General features: G+C 34.4%; 1 protein-coding gene and 2 long non-coding RNA genes across 7 annotated transcripts in view; all 3 read right to left on the bottom strand.

Annotated features, from left to right (window-relative positions):
• LOC138122939 (orexin/Hypocretin receptor type 1-like) overlaps positions 1-24,190 on the bottom strand; it is a 194,587-nt gene that overhangs the window by 154,730 nt on the left and 15,667 nt on the right. The gene's annotated exons all lie outside the window — the stretch shown is intronic.
• On the bottom strand, positions 9,699-10,358 carry LOC138124156 (uncharacterized). Its single transcript, XR_011157034.1, has 2 exons — positions 9,939-10,358; positions 9,699-9,880 (listed from the first exon to the last, which is right to left on the bottom strand). It is a non-coding gene; the product is annotated as an uncharacterized lncRNA (long non-coding RNA).
• Positions 22,695-24,069, bottom strand: LOC138124429 (uncharacterized). The gene is made up of 2 exons (XR_011157142.1): positions 23,487-24,069; positions 22,695-23,433 (listed from the first exon to the last, which is right to left on the bottom strand). It is a non-coding gene; the product is annotated as an uncharacterized lncRNA (long non-coding RNA).

Raw genomic sequence — 24,190 nt, 5'->3', positions numbered from 1 at the left:
ACCGTAAATTAACTGCAAGAAAAACTTTTTTCATCAGACAGGTAGACACGCTGAAATAAGTTCCTGTTGTACCAGATTTCAAAAAAAAAAGTGAACATAAACACGGTCCGTTTCATTCACTACGAGACACGGAAGCTTTCTTTAGACTGTCTGTCATCCCTCCTCTCTTAATCCCATTTGTTTTTTATTAAAACAATTTTGTTACGTTATTTTCTTCTCATTTGCTCTCCGTCAGGTTGCACGACACGACTGTTATTGGTTCTCGTGAAAAGGGTTAAAGCTGACATTCTCACAGAATAAACCTCCAACAATTCGACCCGCCACGTTTGATATGTCGAATCTAGCCTGATCCAATTTCTTCAATACGCTTCTCTCGAAGAATTCACCACCTTCATTAACAAGTAAATTTCTGGATTAGACAAGTTCATTGACAACGTTGGCACATGAAAGTGGCCCCAAATCACCCTTGCCTGACAGCGGCTATTCGGTCACCACATGTTTCCCTCCAGAAACGCGCCGGAATGCACAGAAGCTTCCTCCGGACCGTATTTCATCCACCAGCAGATTTTAACACCGCACCACCTCGTTCTGTTTGGATCATTATTTTACCAACTGAATTCCTATAGCTTCTATTGTTAATTCGTGTTTACGGAAACTCGGAAACAATGCAAGCAATCGTCGGCTTCGCGACTAAAGTGCTCATTTATTGTTCGCACTTCGCAGATTCGAAGTTGATTACGAGTAGGTATATTTTCATAGAATCGCCACGCCCACGAGTAGAATGATTTGCGGTGGGGTTTGTTCCTTGATCGGACACTGATGGCGGTTGTGTCGAAAATCCATTTTTAATGAATCCATTAGAATTATAGCCGTGCGTAATCCATTACGATGTTAATTTGTTTACAAGGTCCAATAGTCGACTAGAGAGGGATCCGGGACGGTAATTAATTATGTGCACATGCCAAGGGAACAATAATAATAACAGGCAATTAGGGTACTTTCTTCCGAAAGTGAGCATCTATTGAGTTGTGGCTCGACGTCAGCATTATACGACGATAAACGTTAAGGAATAAGCTCCACATGTTTTACAAATAATGAAACTGGTACTTTGCAACATTTTTGCATTAAATTATTTTTAAATGTAAAAAGTAATAGGTAAGACAAACTTGATGACAGTGAAAATAGAAATGTGTAAATATTGAACATATTAACATTGTAGCACGTTGGTACAGTGAGTTTGAAATAATGGAAATATTTCCTTTATCGTTCAATTTATCAAAGAGAACTGAGACAGGTCAATTTTTTTTTAAGAAACATTTTCCGATAATTTTCACTTTTTTGTCCCTTTCGGTTTTGGTGCAATGACGTCATTGGCATTTTTTAATGCTAACCCTGACTATTTAAAAAAATCTGGATAAACTGTTCAATTCTGATTTGCCCGTGTATCATGTATAACATTTCGACTCATGGTAGCAGTGAAGTTCCAATTTTACCCGGAAATTTCCACAAAAAATAATTTATGTATTTAAATTAAATAAAAGAATAATACCTGCATGGTTAAATTTCTATATTTCGTAATTTTGATATCAACAAACGAAAACCATAAATAAATTAAAAGAACGTCTAAAATGAAATTTCTTTCAATTAAAAAACCTCATAATGCGTCACATGTGAGAATCTATATACAGTGAGCGGCAAAAGTATGGAATAAATTCCTTAAAAATTAAACAAAATTTTTTTCAAGAAAATCTTTGGACAGGTCAATTTTAGTTTATAAAAATACACGTTTTAGTACCAAAGAAAATTCCAAGCAGTCAATTGTTTTCGACTTATGACGTCATCGATACTTTTTTTAAATAGAAACCCCCTATTTTTCTTCTCGATTCTGATAGCCCTTTTAATTGTCTAAACGCCAGTACAAAAATTTTGTTATCTTATATAAGGAAATTTTTGAGAAAAAAAATAATAAAGTTGGAAAAAATAAATTTTATAACGAACAAAAACAAGTCAAAAACTGTGTTAGTAAGTACTTAAAATTATGGAATTAAATGTTTGAATTGCCATCCCCCAGCTTGTTGACAATAAGCAAGTTTATGAAGAAATTCCCCCTGTTTTAGTTTTATCCCAGCATCCAATCAAAATTAAAATTTCTATACGTTGTGTTTCTGTTAAATGAGTCATTTTCGAAAACGTTTTGTAAAACAAAAATAACACATACGAATGAAATTGACAGTAACATTTGACTGTTTGATTTACCTACTTCATTTTTTGACTTGTTTTTGTTCGTTATAAAATTTATTTTTTCCAACTTTATTATTTTTTTTCTCAAAAATTTCCTTATGTAAGATAACAAAATTTTTACACTGTCATTTAGACAATTAAAAGGGCTATCAGAATTAAGAAAAAAAATAGGGGGTTTCCATTTAAAAAAAGTATCGATGACGTCATCACTCGAAAACAAATGACTGCTTGGAATTTTCTTTGGTACTAAAACATGTATTTTTATAAACTAAAATTGACCTGTTCAAAGATTTTTTTGAAAAAAATTTTGTTTAATTTTTAAGGAATTTATTCCATACTTTTGCCGCTCACTGTATATAAAACAAAGTCGGGTTAGTTACGCTATTTATAACTCAAGAACGGCTGGACAGATTTTTAGGATCTTTATATTGTTGGATTTGTCTCCGCCCCGATTAGCAGAATAACTATTAAAACATGGAATAACTAACGAAAAAAAAAATTATGAAGAAAATTCATTTTGAAAGGTTATGTCATCTGTCACAATCTGTCATTGTGCGCGCATCGACAATTTGAACTTAATTGAGATTTAACGTCAGCTGAGTTTTAACACCAAGTGTGATCAGTAGTGATCAACAACACGTACTTTTGCATTGTACAGGGTGCGACAACATAACTTCCTTTTTTGAAATGCGCGCTATTCAGACTGTAGGGGTCGTAATGGGGCGGGGGTGGTCTCATTCGAAAGCCGTGGTTTTAAAGATTTGTTCCCTATCCCCCTGTCAGCTGCCATCATGCGTTAGAAGAGTGGAAAGCCTGCGTTTGCCGTTGAGGTCTACTTTTCAAACTGATTTTCTGTGATCGCAACCCTTCCGAAATCGCTTCAATGTTGGGTCGTGTCGCGAACCAGAAATCAATTGTTACATGGGTCACTACGTTTAGACCATGATTTCAGACAAACCGGGAGTGTGACAAGACGAAGAACTGGAGTCTCACCTCAATAAGGGGCAATTTGTAGTAGAGAGCCCGCTCGTCCGATTTGTCCCCTTGCAATTTTGTTTGTTTTTTTTTTTTTTTTAATCTCGCGTTTATATCAACCATCAAAGGACCCTACAAGGCTAACATCCCTGCAGAAATTGCGAACATACCCGCTGCTATGTCATGACTAACGCTAGAAATGGGCTTATTCATATATTCAGTGTATCGCACCTGTATATAACTAATTATGCATTTAAGTACGTCAACTGTCTGTAATTATTTAAATGCTACTCCAAGTAATGCTACGTCACGGGGGAAGCTGTTTTAGGGTTGAACATTTATTGCTGTGCGGCATACCTAACCTTGAAACTATCAAACAAGTGAACAGTGCGTCCAAACCATCAAACCAACAAACCAGTGGAACAAAATCTTCATCTACAAAATGTTTCCAACAAACATGCATATGCTTAGTAATTCTCTTTCCAATTTTTAATTTAATTTTCCATATTTTCTTCCCGTCAGATGTTGACTGCATCCCAACCAAACTCATTAAAATATTCAATCCGTTTATGGTGATTGTTAATTCTGGATTATTTTTATACAGTGAATTTTTTTATCAATGAACCATAGAGATTTACATGGTATAAAGTATAAACTTTATTTCGCGTCAATTGCTAATTTCAAAATTATTTTTCGGACATGAAATAAAATTTACACCCTGTCAATTCCTATGGTTCATTGATAAAAAAATCACTGTATAGTATAGTTAGTTACAACTCGGGACACAGCAATTTGCTCTACTGCTCGTTATACTCTCACTTCTTGCAAATGAATTTACCGAAAAAACTTAATTTTTCAGTACTCTATCAATGAATTGTCGTAAATTCATCGGAGTTAATCACATTTGCACATCACGTGCAATAATCTCCTTCATTTTGATTATTCATTTTATCTTAATAAAAAAACTTAATTCAATTCAGCTAATAAGTTAACACAACATTTATTGATTCTGAGGCGGTACGAAGTTCGCCGGGTCAGCTAGTAATAAAATATTATTAGAAGGTGATTTACTAAGTGATCTGGGTAGGATCACGAATCTCCACCATATTAGCTTTATGTTGGTGTTATAATATCAAAAGACGTGTTGTGCAAGTGAAAGAAAAAAGGCGCAATCCAGCCCAAAACTTTCCAAAATGTTCGTTCTAATTCTAGAAAGGATTAGCGCATTGCTAAGAAGAAAGTAGCAATAGATTTGGACATTTATTTTAGTTGTTTGTTTTTCTTGGAAGAAGATTTTTTATATTCAAAAATATGCATTTTAGACGGTTTTTAAAAAATTTTGTGGCTTAAGTTTGTTGATATCAAAATTACTTTAATGATATTGAACTCTCGAAATTCAGCCATGTATCGGTTTTTTTTTTATTCCACCTCTGAGTAGGCGTTGAGAGTCGATTGTGAACGCACTATACGGATTACGGATCATGGCTCAGCTGTTTAAATTTTACGTTTTTACACGAGTGGTGCTTTCACAGTCGACCCTTCAAGGCCTACTTTGAGGTGAAATTTAAAAAAACACCTGATAAACACCGGGTGATCAGACAAAACAAATCAAGAGTGCTACGTCATATTTTGTTTCATCGAATAGTTTGTCAGAACTTGCTCGTACGACTATGTATACTTGCAATGCACAGTCGTTTTCTTGGGTGCCTACCTCTCGAAAAATTCTATTAGAAATAAATTAATTATTAATAATTAATGCTTTATCTTCAATGGTAAAACCCATGTTACCACTTATTCTGAAATAATTATTGCTTACAATTACAGTAAACTTGTTTTCTAGCACACCGGCGATGTTTCTTTGACGTTTCACCAAAAAATCTGCTTACCAGTGGCGCGTCGCGTTTAGCAATAAAGCTGGTAAATTACCCATTGTTACGAATGTAAAATGTTTCTCTTGTTTATTTTATAAATTTTCTCCGTTATCAAATAATAATAATAAAATGGACAATATGTAATTATAATTTTAACGCGTAAAATTCATGAGGTACGATTTATTACAAATTTGGGTTTGAGACCACAAATTTTCTACGCCCATGCATTGAACACTTATTTGTATATAATTCCGATAATTTGCAACGGCTGCTCTGATTTATTTTCTTTTTGATAACATTGTACCGGGGTATCAAAAATTATCTTGGTCAAAGGTGGTCATGAATTGGAAAACGTCCGTCTTAACTTATTTTGTGTGGCGATTTCTTCGGTACGAACGATTGGCCTACCAGCACCTTTTTTATGAGTCCCAGAGCCAGTTTCTCGAAACACACCAACACAATTTGTAAGGCATGCATAAAAATCTTTCGACATGCAAAGTGTGAGAAAAAATAAAACTGATTTTGACATTCAAAAAATAATTGACACAAAAGCTTCAACAATTATTTTATCTTGAAGCGGTCGAAAATCGGGCCTTTATGTATCTCCATCGAGACGGTTAAAGTTTCTTTTTTTTTCTGACCGGAGTAGAATTACTTCAAGTCCTAGGAGTAGTAGTGTCTCAGAGGCGGCTCGACCGAGTCAAATGTAAGGTCATTTGAAGTATTTGTCACGATTTATTTATCAATTACAATTATGTATCGATTACACGAAATATGAAATAATTAAATTACCCCTGTAATAATTCCACTCCTGATGAAATTGTTAAAGGATTTTATTTTAGGTGTTGTACACTTTTCACTTCTTTTACACTTGTCAGGATAGTAAAAGTTGAACTTCTAATAAATGTTTAATAAAATAAGGTACACTTTACAAATATAATCGGTCTAAGTTGGGACTCGTCTCCGAAGCTTCCGTTCACATCTTTTACTCAAATTCAAACATCCCTCTATCATTCTTTCATGCATTCAGGATTCATTATTTACAACGGCTAAACTGGAGCTCCAATCAGAAGTTACTCTCATTACATAATTTTTAACCGATTTCCAACTTAACCGTTGTCTTACTACTCATATAATTTATTAGACCGTGCATAATCCTAATGCATCGACCGTTGGTCCGATTCTCGCAAATCTCACGTTTGCCACAATTTTACGACAAACGGTCTTCAACGGTCTTAACGAACTTTCCACATTCGTCCCACTTTCATCCAGTTTTCAAAATATTATAACAACTCTTAAAAAGTAAACAGCTCTAAGTTGTAATCGTTTGCTATTCACGTTTTGATAATTTTTGTTATATTTAGCGGTTAACTGACGTCCGGTGCCGATACGGATTCCGCGCCTTGAGAATTGACGCAGATCGCGGCAAACTATGTAGGATCTAGTCCCACCAAATTCCCGAAAAGTGTATGATTAAATTGTGTATGTATAATAATGCTCATGAATCATGATGAAAAGTATCTGGCTACAAAGGTAAAATTTCTGAGTTCCCTAGAGGAAGAATTATAAATTATTATTGTAGGTTATGCTGACCGGCGCTTGTGATGTGATGAATTCACCAATTTGACAATGAGAGATATCGAAGATTTGGGCTCTGCTATCATTGTAAAAGTTCAGGATACTAAAAATTACAGATCGCGATCATTCACCATTTTGGGAAAATTTTACGTGGAAATTTGTAGAAAGTACATCGGATAGATTGGATAGCATTGTAGACTTTACTAATATTATCGAAACTTCAAGTACCAATAACAAGGGAAGTAGAAATTACTAGTGCCTTAAAATTTGAAGATTGTAACTGCAGGAAAAGAAAAATAAATAAGTGAGTTCATGTTCGATTTTTTTTTGTGATCCGCTTGAAGATAAAATAGTATACATATATCATTCAGAGTACAAGCTCTTTTTGTGCTTCGCCGAGTTGTCGACCTCAACTGCGTTTCGGTCTTCAATCTCTGGGCTCAGCACAAAAAGAGACACTTCTACTCTTAATGACATAATATACTATTAAAATCCATGAACCACTGTTAACGTTCCGGTTCGAGGGTATCACGTAAACACGGACGAATCTACTAAGTGTTTGTTTCTAGGAGGTAAAATACAACTTATCTAAGCTGAAGACTCGTTTTTTCCACAGATTTCTTACTACTACTGCTTAAAACGAATGCGATCACAACCCTTATGTGTAATATACTGACACTTATCATAGTTAAATACGTAGCTGTACTTGAGGACGAGACAAGCGTAAGTCCAAATTGTCCACTTTTCAAGAAACACTGAAACTAACATTTTCGCTCAATAAATACGCACAAAAATAGTATTATGTAACTTAAACAAAATAAGCTTTTAGTTTATTGTTGTTTAATACTGAATCATTTTATTAAGAATAAGTACACCTCACAATTTATTCTATTGCAATAAATTAACGGAATTAATACTTTTCTGCTCTGAACGTAAAGGGGATTTTCATAATACAGGCTACGGTTAAGAAAAGGTAAGTCCAATTTGAGGTCGAAATGAATATAATTTAAAATCAAATGACATTGCAAAGCTTTCAACAAGAACACAGCGATAAGTCCGGCTACAACGAACATTTCGATAACATAACACAATAACCAAGCTGGTAGGTAAGTATTAAATTTAATGTTCTCCTGGAAATTCTTCAGCTTCGTCAGAGTATGTCAAATTTTTGAAATACATAGTCCTCATACTCTTCTGGAATCCATTTCAGGAGAGTAATCAAGTTTTGATATTTTGCTCTGCTGATTGGTTTCCTCTCCTCTCTTAGTATTTTGTATTTGGGGTAATTTTGAAATACGTCTAGTATTTCTTCTTGCGTCTAATGTTTAGTAAAAAGTACTTTCTTTTCTGATCTGAATCCATACCATTTCAGACAATTTAAATGGATCACCATTTTCACATGTTTTCCTGATTGTTAAAGGAGACGACGTCGTTGAGTGCAAGTTACCAAAATTATAAAAATCTTCAAGACTCATGGAATAAACTTGTTAAAAATTTACCGGATAATTTCCATTGAAACTTCTTGTCTAATTACTTTATTAACAACAAAGTTTAATTTTAACCTTGCCATTATCAACTATCATAACAGAACAATATTTTACAATAACATTTTATGAGAAAATAATTACATACTAAATATAAAAAAAAAATACATTATCTCAGCAGAGATAAGGGTAGGTACTAAAAAATTTTGGCCGTCACTTTCTTGATATTCAAGTAAAGTGTAAATAAACCTTTAGGAATCATAACCCCACTTTCGATTCTTGTCATTTTGACAATCAATCTAAACTGTTTGAAGCCCAAATATTCCAAAAATCCGACACGAATCAACAAAATTAGAGCTTGATTAGAGCAATCGTAAGTACATAGATAACCTGAGGTAAACGTTCTGTGTAGTAGAAATGACAAAATAATTTTGAGTTTTGAAATTTACCACCCAAAAAATAACGTTCATAATAAAGACGGTAATGAGTTAATGACAATAAAGTACGGATTACAATTTTTTTTCTTTTTTAATTGACAGACAATGACGACCAAAATTTTTTGGCCGACATAGTACTGCCGCGAGCAAAAAATTCTGGTCGTCAATGTCATTTCAAAATTTGGTTAGATCGTCACAAATAAAAAATGTTTCCCTGCCTGATTATGCCCACGTCAACAAAGTGTCAAAAAATTAAATAATTAATGTCAATAATGCCCGTTTGCACCACATATCAGTTTAATAAAACCTTAGGCCCTTGGTGCAAAAAAGCCATCGATTTCATTAATGTCATCGGAAACCGACTTATCGCGGAATCAATTCAAAATCAAAGAAATTCCTTTTCGAGAGGATTTCCCTTGCCATTCAACGTGGAAACGCTGCAAGCATTCGGGGCACTTTTCCAGATTCCGCAATATTATCGGAAATTTTTGTATTATAAAACAAAAATGTTTATGTAATTATGTTATTATAAATATTAACTAATGTAGTATTAAATTTAACAAATACCTAAATAATTATATTATTGCACCATCATCACAAAATGAACGAGTATTAACTAATATTTTAGTAAATGATTTTTTAATTCGAAAAGGTGCCTAGTGACATTTTTTTGCGTCATATATTTACAATTTGGGTGGTATATTTAAAATTTCGACAATGGAAGCATAAAAAAAACGAAAACGTGGGGCAAATTTTTCCCCTTTTGAAAAAAGCACTCTTTTAAACTTGGTGCATAAATATAAAAATATTGTTTCCAACAATAAAACCGATGCAGTTGCGGTTGAAGAAAAGGAAAATTGTTGGAAGAGAATTACAGAAGAATTCAATTTTGAATCCCCTAATGGTATTTTACCACTAGAGATTCAAAATTAAATTCTACTCAAGACTAAGAAACTCTTCGAAGACTTTTCCTTGACGTAGTCCAAACTACAAGAAAAATTGCGGCTGTCGAAAACGAGAACATTATAAAACACTAATATCTTATACTGTTTCCATGGTGCATTTGAGCTCACACCTTATGTATAGAGTCATAAAATACGCTCACACACATCATTCAAGTAACATTTTATTCATCATTTTTACAGTAATTATCACAAAAGTGAAAAGTACAATTATTGAATTGGAATTGCCACATTAGCTTCGTGCTCTTGTTCCTAACATCTTCTTCTTTAACTTCTGCTGTTTCATCCAATGCAAGTGCCCGGCCATCGAAAACTGGCAATCTTTACATTTTCTTCAAATGATTCTTGCCGTAGTGTGAATTAACTTTTAATGAAGTTCTACACGCTTACCCCATATCAAGAAAAGCCAAAATGACATCTTCCGTTACCTCCGTGATGCTTATTTTATTGTTCCGGCCTTGAAACGAAACATACACCTTTTCGTATGCACTTTTAGACTTCATTGGTAACAAATTGCCCCTTTTTTCTTATTTCTTCTGGAACGTTTTGGTACATTTCAACGATGAAAATTGTTTTTTTCCAAATTTGTTGATATTATTACCATAGTACCCACGGCAACCTCCGCATTTTGTGTATTGTGACGCGCCTCGAATAATTTCTGAATTTATTAAAATTTCTGATAAGATGTTAGTGTTAGAAAAAATCTTGAAGACAACGCGTGTTTTATAGTTTAAAAATCTCGATCTATTAAATCCTCGCTCCCTGCGGTCGCTCTAATTTAAACTACGATCTCGATTTTTAAATCGTCTATAAAACACTTGTTGTCTTAATAGCTATAAACATGTTTGTTTCGTTAATCGAAATCTTCTATAGAATGTAAATTTATCCATATCGTGAAAATGAGCAGATCTAACACAGCGCAAACGAGGAAATCCGATATCGATAATTTCTAATATATCGAAATCATCTTCAAATACAGGGTGGTCCCGATATAACCTGCCAAAAAAATTCTGGGTCATTAGAAGGATCTAACAAGTCGAAAAAACCCCTTTTCATTAGGTCCAAAATAATGGGGATAAATTAACCCCTATCCACACCCATTCGACGCTGCTGACCAGAAAAATACGTACCTACTTAGGAATTAATTGTTGGTGTTTGTAGGGATGACAATATCTAAGCAACATAGGTACCTGAATCGTTTATGACAAATCTCAAATCTGACAACTAAATCAAATTAATGACATTTATTGAAAACGCTGTACACTGTGTGCGTTAATTCACCAGCTTATTTAGGTACAAAATCTGATTTTGTAGACTGAGATGAATGAGTAATAAATAAAGTGGTGTTCCTCAACGTGTAAATAAATGTAGAGGTAGTGTGTGCAAAATTGTGGAAGAACTGTGTAATAAGAGTATCGTCTTAATTGTGGTTAAATAGCCAAAATAATGTATTGAATAAATTTATTTACACTTTACATATTCGTACTTTCAACTCTAACTGAGAATATCTACTAACTAATGAAAGGTAAACTAGACTAGAAAAACTATTTTATAATAAATGTTCTGTGTGCCTTCCGTTGGCATTTAAGCACATTTGAGTACGCCGGTACCAATTTTCATAAACAGAATTCAGCATTTCTGGGTTTTTACGAATCTGGTTCTTGGCGTCTGTTACGCGTTTCTGGAATTGGCCTTTTGTATTTATTTCAACTTCGCATACCAAATCTTTCGTGTGGCTCCAAAAATTAAAATCCAGAGGGGTTAAATGGAGGATCGGGGACGCCATCGTATTGGAATTAGTCAGAACCAACCTCACATAAATGCAGATGTAGCTCCACAAAAGTACAACGGAACGGAAGGACTCCTTCAGGAAAATGCTCGCCGTATGGTCGCCCTGCCGGTCTTGAATTACCACGTGTTTCGCCATAGAGTAAATGCAAATCGGCGTATTCTTGTTTTGTAAATTTCATAACTTTTTGGAGGATTCGCAAATTTAAAATTAAACTTGACAAATGTCATAGGTGTTACAGGTACCGTTGCTAAAGAAATTGCAGCCAAGTAACCAGAATTACCTTTTTAAAACCGATTAACTCATTAGCGTACAGCAAATTTTGACCAAATTTTCAATTATTTTTATCTCGAAAACGAAAAGACTTTTATTAGAAACATTTTTTGTGTATGAATTCTACTCATCGTCACCTATTGCTGGCTTTCTTCTGGCAGGTTATATCGGGACCACCCTGTATATCAACGTCATCAAATAATAAATTCATTGTGGATAATTTAGATTTACGTAATTTATTATACTGTCATATACGTCAACTTATATTTTAATACTAATTTAAATAACCAAATTTGGCTATTTAAATTTAATAATAATTAAATTGTTTTTAAGGTGCGGTGCAACGTAAAATAAAATTTTAAACAATGTTAAAAATTAATAACCTTTTAAGTAATATTAAATAGTGTGGTGCAACTGGGCATTAATGTCATACAACATGATGATAGGTTTTATGATATTTACGATCGTTTTACAATGGAGCATTTTCCATTGCGTCAAAACATTATTTTGACAACCAGTTTTTTTTTGCTCGCAACAGTACATAACACCACCTTTGAGTTTCACTCCCACCTTCTTTTGATTTTAAGAATCGATACCTCAGAAACCATCAGTCCCAAGGTAATTGAGTATAAATAAGAATTGAATAGTCTATCGCATTCTACAAAAAAATACAGGTTTCCATTGAAAAAAAAAATCCAATGATGTCATTGCGGGAAGGGGTAGATACATGGGTGAAAATAAAATATATTTCCATATTCCTAACTTTAGCCGCGCATAATTTTGCACATAATTTAATAAGGATTAAGATTGTTGTTATTAAATATTAAATTGTTGTAGCTCTAGTAGTAAACGGTTTAAATGCTGAAAAACTATGTGGATCAAACCCCACACGTATTGTCATTTTATGTTTCATCAAATCTATTTGGCTGTGGCATTTTCCTCGGACAAACTCGATTTCGCGGCGAGATTTTCCTCATCGCAGCAAGAAACGTCTTAAGCGTTTGTTCAACAATCTCATTTCATACTTAATGGTTAAAAGCCCGTACCCATTCCGAAGTCAGAGGGAAAATCGCATTTTCTGTCTTACAAATAAGTGCATCAGAAACTTCATGCAACAATGCATGATTCAATTTAATAAACTCGGCCTGGATTGTGTTGATCGAGAGCATCTTCCGTCCCACGTTTGACGTTCCATGCGGAGTCAATAAAAGAGAGGGTCAGTTTCATAAAGCAGCAAATTCATTTAGTTGCTGTAAGTTTTCTCAAAGTTGCGAGCTTCGATGTGAGCGAATGCGATTAGGGTTTTACGAGTTTCGCCAAATTTATGGCCCGATTTTCCAGCAGATTATTAAATTAGCGTGAAGCAAATTTCACTGGTTCGACTCGTTAACGGGAGCTTTGTATGGTTTTCGGTTTCTTTGCTGCGCTATATACTGTTATACGGTATACATTTGTTGCCGGTACAGGATGACGATTTGTATTAGATGTGTTGCTTTAAAAATATTACTTTCCGGATTATTTTATCGTCACAAAAGAGTGCAACAGATTTATAATTGACGATTACTAAAGCCATGCTTTTGATTTTATTGGCCATTACTCAGGGTACAAAAAATGTTTTATATTTTTTTAAGTTTCAACACTGAAACTGGGCTAACAGCGTCGTAAAAGACATCACCAGCATTACCGCTCTGGAAAAATTGGGGGATAATTTAGTTCTCCCCTTTGCTGTATAAATTTTAAATGTCATCACTTGACGTGCGCTTAAAAATAAATTTGGTGTCATTTACTTTAGTGCCGAAAAACGGATAGACACATATATACAGCGTCATCAAGAATGAAATTTGGCAAATTTGAAATTTACCATTAAAGGGTCATTTTTGTAATAGCATAAACATAATAGACAAAACCTAAATTCTTTTTAACGTCGTGTCAAGTTAAAACATCCGGTCAGTGCCAATTATGAGACAAAAACCACCAATATTTTTCAATTGTTTCATTGCCAACAGACTAAGTCATTGTTGATCAGCTGTAATATCTTCTCTAAACAGTTAAACACTACACATTATAGTGACTATTACGTTTTACAAAAAAAAAAAAAAAATGGAACGAAGGATAGTAAACAAATTAGTTACTCAAAAGAAAAAAATAAGTGCAAGAAGATAATGGTAATAAATCGTAATAAATCTTATAACAACTTTTATAATTGCGTGATATTCCTGTAATTTACTTTAATAATGACATTAATTTATAAGTCATTAATCTTTTACAGAACATGTCAATCCAAGGATTATAATTACAACAATTAAATAAAAATATAAATGCACATATGTAATAACTAATATTACATTCCCATCTCATACCTAATTGTTTGTTTATTTTTAGAACGAGTAATGTTTGAATTTGCGACACAGCGGATTTCCTCCGAGCGGTCAAAATTTTTTGGGTTTTGTAGTGAACGGTAAGGGATTAGCGGTGGCGATAAGAATTATCTGGTCATTAGGAATTATATTGCTTTTTCTAAAATATTAAGTTTAAAGATTTCTTAGTAATTATGTAGATGTCATAGACAGGCACCTTGCAACCAATGATTAAAGCACTCCCTTATCTGGTGGTATGCGGGGATAAATCCCACTTAACAATTGGCCCAATAAAATGTAACATTTTTAGTTTAATTATTTCTTTAAAAACGTCAACATGGAAGTAAAACATATTTTGAGTGAAAAATATAAACAACTTGTAGAGAATGATGTCAAATTTTGTTAAGCCAGAAAGTTAAGTGATAACTGTATACGTTTCAACCCTCATAAGCTTTTTCAGCGAGCACAACTCGAACCACAAATGTCAAAGCTTTCGTTCTCTTTTTAAAAGTAACTTTTATAGCAGTCATCCTTCTATGTATTTATATACATATTCGTAAAAACGTTATGAAGTTTTCAAACTTTTACCTATGCAAAAATAAAGTGCACACACAATGGTAGAAAAATGGTTAGATCCAACATACAGAAAAAACAAGATTCTCTACATAATCTGATTGCATGTTTCAAAAACGGACACGTAAATAGACTGCAAAATTGTTTCTTCTCTTATCAGTATACAGTATGTCCCCGGATTGAGTATACAAGAGGAAAAATTGTATATTTCAAACCAAGGTAAGAAAGTGGTTTCTTGCAGATCGCAGGCAAAGATTATAAACCGAGTCGTAGACGAGGTTTGTAAGTGCCTAAGGTCTGCAAGGACACTTTCTTAACAAGGTTTGAATACAATTTTTTTCCCTACCGGCACAACTTTGTTGAAAAAAGTCAAAAAAGATGGTTATATTCGTGATTAAAACGAAAATTTTGAGAATTGAATAGTAGGCTGTGTTATTTGTTTAATTAACTTGTCATCGCATTTGAAGATTTGAGGTTTGTTCGAAAATTTGATATAAACAGGGTAAAGTAATCTACCTACCTAGCTTATCTGTTTATTTTCCAGATTATATGATTGACCTACCAACTTACTTCATTGAATTGGCTTTCATTTATCAATAACTTATTTCACTTTTGACACTTTTGACATTTGTATTTTGGTACAGTTTTACCATAAACATTTCATGATTAACTTTCTTACCTTAGCGAAAAAGTTGAATTTTCTCACCTCAAATGAGGTATCCACAGCCTACATTTCTAACCGGTAGGGAAAAAAAATATTTTTGATTTTACGTAAAAAATCAGAGGAATAACATTTTTTGCTTCATCTGAAACCCCCATTTCCGTTATTAAAATCTCAGTATTGATACTCTGTATTCTTAAATTAACATTTTTTGTTAAAATTTGGACTTAGAATTCATTTTTATGTTATAAATTTTATTACAATTGGCCTGGTTTTTTGACAAACAACTTATTACTGTTTCAAAATGTTGTCTTTAGAACAAAGAATTTATTTAATCCAATGTTGGACCGGTTTTTGTCACATAATTACAAAATGAAAAATTTCCCAACAGTTATATATCAGGCATGGGTGTTCAGAAGCTTAAACTTCGATACAGGGTTGAATTATGTACAGAAAACGGCGCATAGTTATACCCCATTTCATTTTCTTAGTTACCAATCAAATAGGTTGTTAAGACGATCTGATTTACACAGTAAAAATTTCTGACATTTGAATTGTCTTAATGACATTTTACTTTTTAGAACCTAAAACAATAATTGTGGACTTGACAGCAAAATTCTAACCTTAACTTTTTTACGTGGCAAATGTGATGAAAAGTTGTACAGATTGAATCTGGCTTTGATTCTGATTGGTCAATTTTAGTGGGCGGAGCAGATAAAAAGTTATAACGGCAATACTATAATAGAATAGTTTTATATTCAATTATCATTTGATTTTTTCAAAAAAAAAGAAAAACATTTTTTCTGCATTTTCTTTGATTTTAATGTTAAGTCTTCCTCTGTGTTGAAAAAGACTTTTTAATAACAGAAATGGGGGTTTCAGATGAAGCAAAAATGTTATTCCTCTGAAGTTTTTGCGTAAAATCAAAAATAATTTTTTTCCCTCTTGTAAACTCAATCCGGGGACATACTGTATATATTGCCAATTATTTATTATTATGTATTTAAGAAAAATAATTATAATCTAATTCGACTACCACCTGTCGAAGACCTGCCGCGGTAATTTCCAATAACTTAGGAGGAACTCGTCGTCGATAAGAGTTATGCAGATAAAGAAGTGACCACCGGGACTCGGATACGCCCTTAAAAAATACAATTAACAGAACTCTCTTAATGGAAGCTTAAATAATTTAATTGAATTCCTAACACGTATATGTGCCCTATCCGAACACCAGTCTCTAATTCTCTCCAAACAACCGTACAACTCATTTCCGATCCAGTTTTATTAAGAAGAGTAAAATTAAATACGCAAACAAATATTCAAATCCAATACATTAATTACTTTCAACCGGATCAGTACTCGTTCAAAAACTGATTAAATAAACGTTAGGAAACGCCGACTTAAACCGCCCCGCTTTAATTGAAAACCTTGCAATATCAATGTCATGCTTAATCAACATAAAAATTAATAAAACCCCAAAACACAACAAAGTCAAAATGTGGACGCGAGACGCCGGTAATTATGTTGATTAGCACTGCACTATTACTTGATAGTAATATCCGTAATAATGTACCTATGTACTCCGGTAAAATTGCCGTGCCGCCGGGTGGTGGAGGGAAAGTAAATCCCAAAAAGAAATTTGTTGGACGAGACGGAAAAAATCGCCTCCAAATCTGACGATAACTTGTTTTCCACAATAGCTGCAATTCCTCTTCAAATATTTGTTCAAACTGTAATACAGCGAAACGATCCCAGTTTACTTCTTTAGAGCTTTGTTGTTTTAGAAGCACAATGAAGTTCGGGCAGAGCACAGCAGAGGTGATTTTAAACGGGTCTTTTACTCGAACGGTGACAGTATTCGCTACAATCAACAAAGAAAGCGGTATTTCAACTGATGCGTTCATTTTCATTGGATTTGTTGTCGCGTAAAGGCCAGAAGGGGATACCTAATTTGCGAGCAAACTGCGACGTAACCAAATGTCTCAATGTTTATTTAAATACGGACACATATTGAGTGTTCGAACTTAATCATTTAAAAATATTTTCCCAAAAATTTACCATTGCAGTGGCTCTCGAACTGTGAAGTTGAATTTTCTTATCCAAATTGATTACGGATCCATCACACATCTTTCCGAAGTGAATTTCCTCCGACGCTTGCCGCTTCATTTGTCCCACATTTGCGTTAATACGCCGTACACCCGTTTAGAAATTGAAAATTTCAAGGCTCGTTTACGTGAAATGTGTAATGGCTTGAAAATTGACAAAATGTATACATTCCGAAAAGATTTCATCCCTCGGTACTTAAAGACCCCATTTTAATTTTCCCGATGGGGTGAATGTCAGGCAAAAATCAAGAATTCTAATCAAAACAAAAATAAAACGAAGCGAAGCATCTAGAACTTTCATCAATCACAACTAAGAGGTGTTTTTAAAGGCGACACAAGTTCTAATTTGGAACATTTGTGATGAAGGCAGTTAAGAAACGAAGCTATACACTTTTATTCGGCATTTCTTATCGTCCATTGTGATCCTGTCTAAGGAAAGATCCACAAATGAGAGGTTTCATTGTTTTTATTCCGCGTGAGCGAAGTTCTAGATTCAATTAATCGTTTTCCGGAGCTTTCGTAAATTTCAAACTAAACCATTCGCTAACGATCGAGGGTTTACAAGCTTTTTAATACCTTAGAATTCAGATTAATGCGCATTTTATAACGGTTACTGATAGGGCTGCACAAACAGCAAAGGCCATAACATCAACTTTGAAATATTGGAAGCCAGAGCACACCCTACGTAGCAACGAAAAAGAAAATTGACAGGTGAAAGTTCAAACATAGAAATTCAAACAAACTAAAGAGATATAAAATACCACTAGAATACTGAAAGAGAGGCTTATTGGAACAACTTTGTTGTATCTGAAGTCCAAAATTTTCAATGTGGACAGATTGATGAGTGTATACAATATAAAATTGAATCTTATCTAAAACACTAAACATGCAAATAACGTCTGCAAATATGTACTTGTATTATTCTAGCATCAATCAATATATCGTTACGTTATCGTTACGGATATTTCTATCAAATAATGGTAATTTTTTGAAAGGGCTATTTATGTCATGATTTATTTTATATTAAGTTCAGTTTTTACACGGTCGGAATATCTTCATACGACAATACGGATTACAGACAATACTTAATGAAGCTAGCTATGAAGTATTGAAGTTACAACGGAACTCGAATTGTCCCGGGGCGGCGGTCACTCTTCCAACCACCGCGCTTTAAGATGCTCTCAAACCCCAGTCCAGCTGGGTTATCCACCACGTTTCTGCTGTTAATTACTACTGTATTGATTTTGATGGTTTGGTACAGATCAGTGTCGGGAACATCAAAACTCTGTCTAGTGATATAATTTCTTGAGGTTGTGGAACCTGACAGAACGGCAATTGCACCATCCACCAAGAGAACTCCAGAATATCTCGGCGGTAAAGTTCCGAAGCGTACATGGTTTATACAAGACAAAATCATGAAGCTACAACTCAAGATGTTATTTTTTTAAAGATTTTAGAGAAATGTCGACTTAAAGATTGTCGAGCTAAAATAACTTTCTACGTAAGTACTTACGTGAAATCAATAAATTATAAGCTACCAATGCAATTTCATTTTATTACATATTAAAAAAAATGACCAACATGACACGACAACTCTTTAAATCATGTTTGTAAGTTTTTCCGTATGTCGCTGTAATGATCAGGGATAAAATCGTAAACCTTTTTTAATTGATTTAATTCATGGAGTTTTATATTTTTCACTTGCAAAACTCATTGCCACGTCAGCAGAAAACTGTTCAGTTAATTTTTAGAGAGAAATAAGTTGATATTTCGTGGAAAGTATATAATATTATAATTATACAGTTGGTTGCAAAAAAAAAACGGGAACTGTCACAATAAAATTAACACATTTTTACAATTTTTTCATTGTGTGAAACTTACGAGAGAATTATGGTAAACATTCAATAATAACATTTTTAAAAATTATTTGACAGGTATTGTCAAGTAAACAATTAATTGACAAATGGACAAAACCAACTGTACCTACAATGTGATTTTGAAAGATGTGCAGGTGCAGATAATTTTACCAAGCCAGCTTAATGGCTTACAAGATTTCCTCGAGTAATTCGGGTAAGACTTCGTTTAAAAATTGAAAATAACCGTTTCCATTCAAACGGCAAGACAATCCCAACCCATATGTTAATGAAAATGACTGCTGAAAGTGACGCTCTTTGATATCATGAATAATTTCTTCTTCCGAAACTAAAATGTGATCTTCTCGTTAGCGCCCAAGATCACACTTATTCATGTCGAAATCGAAACGCCCGAAATCGCGAAAATGCTGCACAACGTTCGTGCATTGAGACCTTTGAGGAAACCTTTCACCGTAGATTTGCCATGCTAACCCTGCATGTCCACGGGCTTCGCCATAGATCAAAACCATATCGATTTTCTCCAGAATGGTGAAACCCATTTGTAATTTAAATTAAGGTTAAGATTGAGATTCCTGTCAAAGTGACTTAATTTTGAACTAAATGACTACAAAAAAAGTCTACTATGACTTTTTTGACTCGTTTTTTCATAAAATTCAGTAGCTCTCAAACCTTTTTGAAAAACTTTCAGCTCATTTTTCTGAAAAGATATCAACATTTCTATGAGGCATTACTCATCTGGTAATAAATTTCCCCCGGACCCACATTATGCCGCTCTGTGTAGAGGTAGCCGGCATAGAGCACGGTCAAAGTGTTCGGTACTTGCTGCTTGAGCACAGCTCACAGATTAGTAACCATGTTGAAAACACTATTTTAACCCCATGACCCTCTTGGACTGCCTGCACCTTTTAGGAAGGTATATCAGGCCGACCGACTGATCGTGTTTCCTTACATGCCTGAATGACACAGAATGCATGGCCTAATTGGTGTGCTCCTCAAAAAACGTTGTTCCTTAGCCTTCCTGACATTGCTGTTGATCTTCTGGAGCTACCAGGGAATAAAAGGCGCATCCGCCCGCTATCAGGTCGACAACAAATGGTGTAATTCGATACCGTCGGCAGCTACAACCCTCAACAGGAAGACATCGACACCTTCACCCTCATAGACCACCGTAGACCAGTGGAATCAGAGGATCTCGATCTCTCAGGACTCGAGCAGTCACGCCCCGGGCGACATGATTGTGAAGGTTCTCCAAGTTCGTCAGTCCTCTTTCCCCTGTTCTGGTAAACGGAGGATTTAGGGTACGTGCATTACATACTAGATGATAACAGTGATGAAGATGGTCAAAGAGTAGATGGTTGTGCACAACGGAGCTTTACATCATAGCTGTGATAGTCTGACAACGAAGACGATTAAGTAGTTCTGTTCTGCAGCCACAATGTGGTTTATTTTAAATAGAAACCGTAACTTTTCGCATAGAAAATATAAAGTGCATCCCATCAATAGAAAACAATCCGAATTGGGAGAATTTTATCACCTATACAAAGAATTAAGAAATCATCCAGATCGTTTTGATGAATGGAGCCTATCACCTTTGATTATATTTTGGGGGAAAATCCAAACAAAACTTATTAAGCAATGGAAAAATTGTCACAAAGATCCCATATATGCAGAGGAAAAATTGATGATTACAATAAAGTAAGCAATTTTTTTGTATTAATATTTAATAAACAAAATCACAAATTAATCCTAAAATTAAAAAAAAATTAAACTAAACCAAAAGTTTTATTAAAAAAAAGAGAGAAATAATACATTTACAAGAAATTAAAAATTAAAAATTAATTGGACACTCATAGGGAGTCATGTGTATTGTGCGTGATGAGAATTGTGATTGAAAATTACGTCGCAAATACTAAAGGGCTGAGAAACGCTGGTTATAAGCACTTAAAGAACGAGTATCTTATATATGTATAATACTTTTTGCGCTACCGATTTTACTCAAAACATACTCGTACAAAATACTATTGGTTGCATTTTACCATTTTTCCTGTTCATAACAACACTTTGTTGCACTATAATCCATAACAGGTCTGCGGTCATCCATAACAGTTCTATTATTTTGTTATTTCCATAACAACCCACACGGATTCGGTAAGATGATCTTTCTGTGTGTTCTGTGTTTAAGAGAATAAAGTGCAAAAATTATTTTGTAACATTAGAAAGCTCGTTTAAAGAAAAAAAAAACTATTTTTAAATAAAATAGAGCACAAAATGAACAAAAAAGACATGTAATCACAAACATGTGCATTGTCCCACACCCTGAAGATAGGGCGCAGCTTACTTCCTGTGCGTGCCACTCTGTGAAGCTGCAATAAGTGTAAAGAACCGAGAATTGTCTTTTGTATCCTGTAGGCTATCAAAGTGGAATTAGCGCTGCAGGAACGGATGCTATTTAAGTTTTCTAATGGAGGATTGCTTCATACCAGCTCCAAGGACTCCAAGAATCACAACAGCCAAGCTGACCTTGGATCTCGTATGCAATGCTCGATTTTCTTCTCACCCATATGACTTGGGAGATTGAAGAAGCCGATGTCCGACTTAGCCACTAAAAGTTGTCTAGCCGTGGAGAATGCGTAGTTCCAACAGATTCGGCATTTCGCACCTCCAACGAACCATTCGGTCTCCCTTGGCGCCCACGGTAAGCCGGATCTTGAGTTCAAATCGTAGGCACGTCTGGGGTGGTAATAGATTATTCGTAGAGCCGCATTAGGCTGGTCTATATAAATGCCTCCGGCATAGAAGGTGACATGCTGATAATACATTTCGCTGAAAGATTTCATTTGATTTCCTGCGGATACATAATCTAAAAATGGAATGATAACTGTCAAATGTCACTTTTCATCTCAGATTAGTTTGTTGGTTTATGTTCGCTACGGTTGACGTTTCAATTCACTACATGTTAACAGCTATCTTCTAATAAAAAGTAAGAGAGAGGCAAAACACACGATAGGGAGCTTGTACAACTTTTACAAGATTGTTGTGATTGTTTCAGCCAGAACAAAACATTCTTCTCCAGGTCCGGAAACGTTATCCAATGACGAATTCACGCTCGATTTAATTGTCTTTGGTGATTTTTGTTCCAAGGGAAACAATACCCCAGGTCAAAAAGGCAAGAAATGTTTTTTTCTTATTTAAGAAACGGATGGCGTTTATCTTCTCCTCTAATGTCTGTCTTTACTTAAACCTCACACTTGTCGATATGGCCTCCTTCACAGTTAGCGTCTCATTTCAGGACGTATCCTTCTCAGAAAGAATAATTCATTTGTGTGGACCACTTCGTTTTCCTATTTTGGTCAAATAAAAATATTTTATGCGCTGCCAAGCAATTTTGGCCGTTTTATTTACCTCATTAGAGTGCATAAAAGGGTAATTTATTGCTCTAAAGCATTGGCGTAATTTTTATGCTCTAAAGAAAATTCTATTACATGAAATTGCGTATTTCTTAATAAAGTAACAATTTAATTAAACGAAAAATTTACTTCTACTTTAGCATTGTTACAACTATTAATTACAATCGAAGGTAAATTGATTTTTTCTGAAAATATTTGATTCTGTCGATTTTGAATGTTCAACTCCGCATTTGTCTGAATAATGGAAACTCCTTTACTTTTCTTATCCTCCGGTTCTTCAGGGTAGTCATTTGAAAAAGCACTGGATGTTGATGGGACTACTGTTTTTTCATGTTGACGTTTCCCTTGAATTTTTTCGGCTATCTTAAGCTTGTTTTGAATATTATCTTCTATATATCCTTCTGCGACTGTACCAGAACGCCAACCTCCGTGACGTTTTAAGTCTGTAATATCTCCACCAGAATCTGCAAGTAAAGTAGCGGAACTGCGACGCAAACAATGTCCGGTATAAGATTTGGGGTCGGGAAGGTTCAAATATGTTGCTACTTTTGATGGAATGTTTCCAAACATATTTCTGCCTACGGGTTGCGTGGAACATTTCCCATTTTTGTAAAAAATGAAGAATCGATTATGTTTAGTATGTGGAGGCCGCAAAACAAAGTACTTGCGGAAAAGTCCTAAGAAATTTTGCTCATTTTGTATTATAGTAAACCGTCTTGATACTTTTGTTTTCGTTTCAGTTAGTCTTATCAGTATCGCAGAGCCCAAATCCTCAATTTCTTTTGTTGTTAAAAAGCACAACTCTTGCGATCTGCAAGCACCGGCAATTCCTACGATTACAGCAACCTAGAATAATTACAAATTAACTATTGAAATATAAAAGCAACAAAGTAATTTACCTTGATCATTAAATACGTATCATCTGGTGCTTCCGTAATAAATTTGTCAATTTCGCTTTTTGAAAGGACTTTTGACTTTTTAGGTTTGTAAGTATCACATTGTCGCTTTAAATATGCTTGAAGTTTTAAGTATTTGCTGATGTCTATTCCATTTCTTACTAGCAAGGTGCTTCTTAACATAGAGTAAAAACTCCACAAACTCGAAGACTTGTAGTTGTTGGATTTTTCAAAAAAGTAAGCGAGACAAACATCTTCAGTGTACTGTGTAGTCTTCTTACCATTTTCAGCTAAATTGAAAAATCTTTTGCACACAAAAGCAAATGTCTGCCACTTGTTTACAAAATTTCGTAGTTACGGTAGTTTGGAAAAATTATCAATCTTTGGCTACTTTGTTTAAATTAATACCAAGGAAATTTTTGTGTTGGTTTTTTCAGTTTTTGAGGGCAGCGCATAAAATTTTGTATGCATTACGAGCATAAGTTGCATTTTGCTGCTCTTATCGTCTTAATGCCCTCGGCTAGCGCCTCTGGCATCAATATGACGATGCGAGCAGCAAAATGCAAAATTATGCTCTTAATGCATAAATAACTATTAAACCATTTAGAGATACGAGCTTTACAAATGCCACCTGCATGATTGTTGGCAAGTCTGGGTTGTCGTCTGTGGAAATTCCTCTAACAGCAACCATGAATATAAATATAATC

Source organism: Tenebrio molitor, chromosome 2, assembly GCF_963966145.1.
Source record: "Tenebrio molitor chromosome 2, icTenMoli1.1, whole genome shotgun sequence".
Classification (NCBI taxonomy): Eukaryota; Metazoa; Arthropoda; class Insecta; order Coleoptera; family Tenebrionidae; genus Tenebrio; species Tenebrio molitor.
Note: the sequence above shows the minus strand (reverse complement) of the source record. Positions and strands in the feature narration are given on the sequence as shown.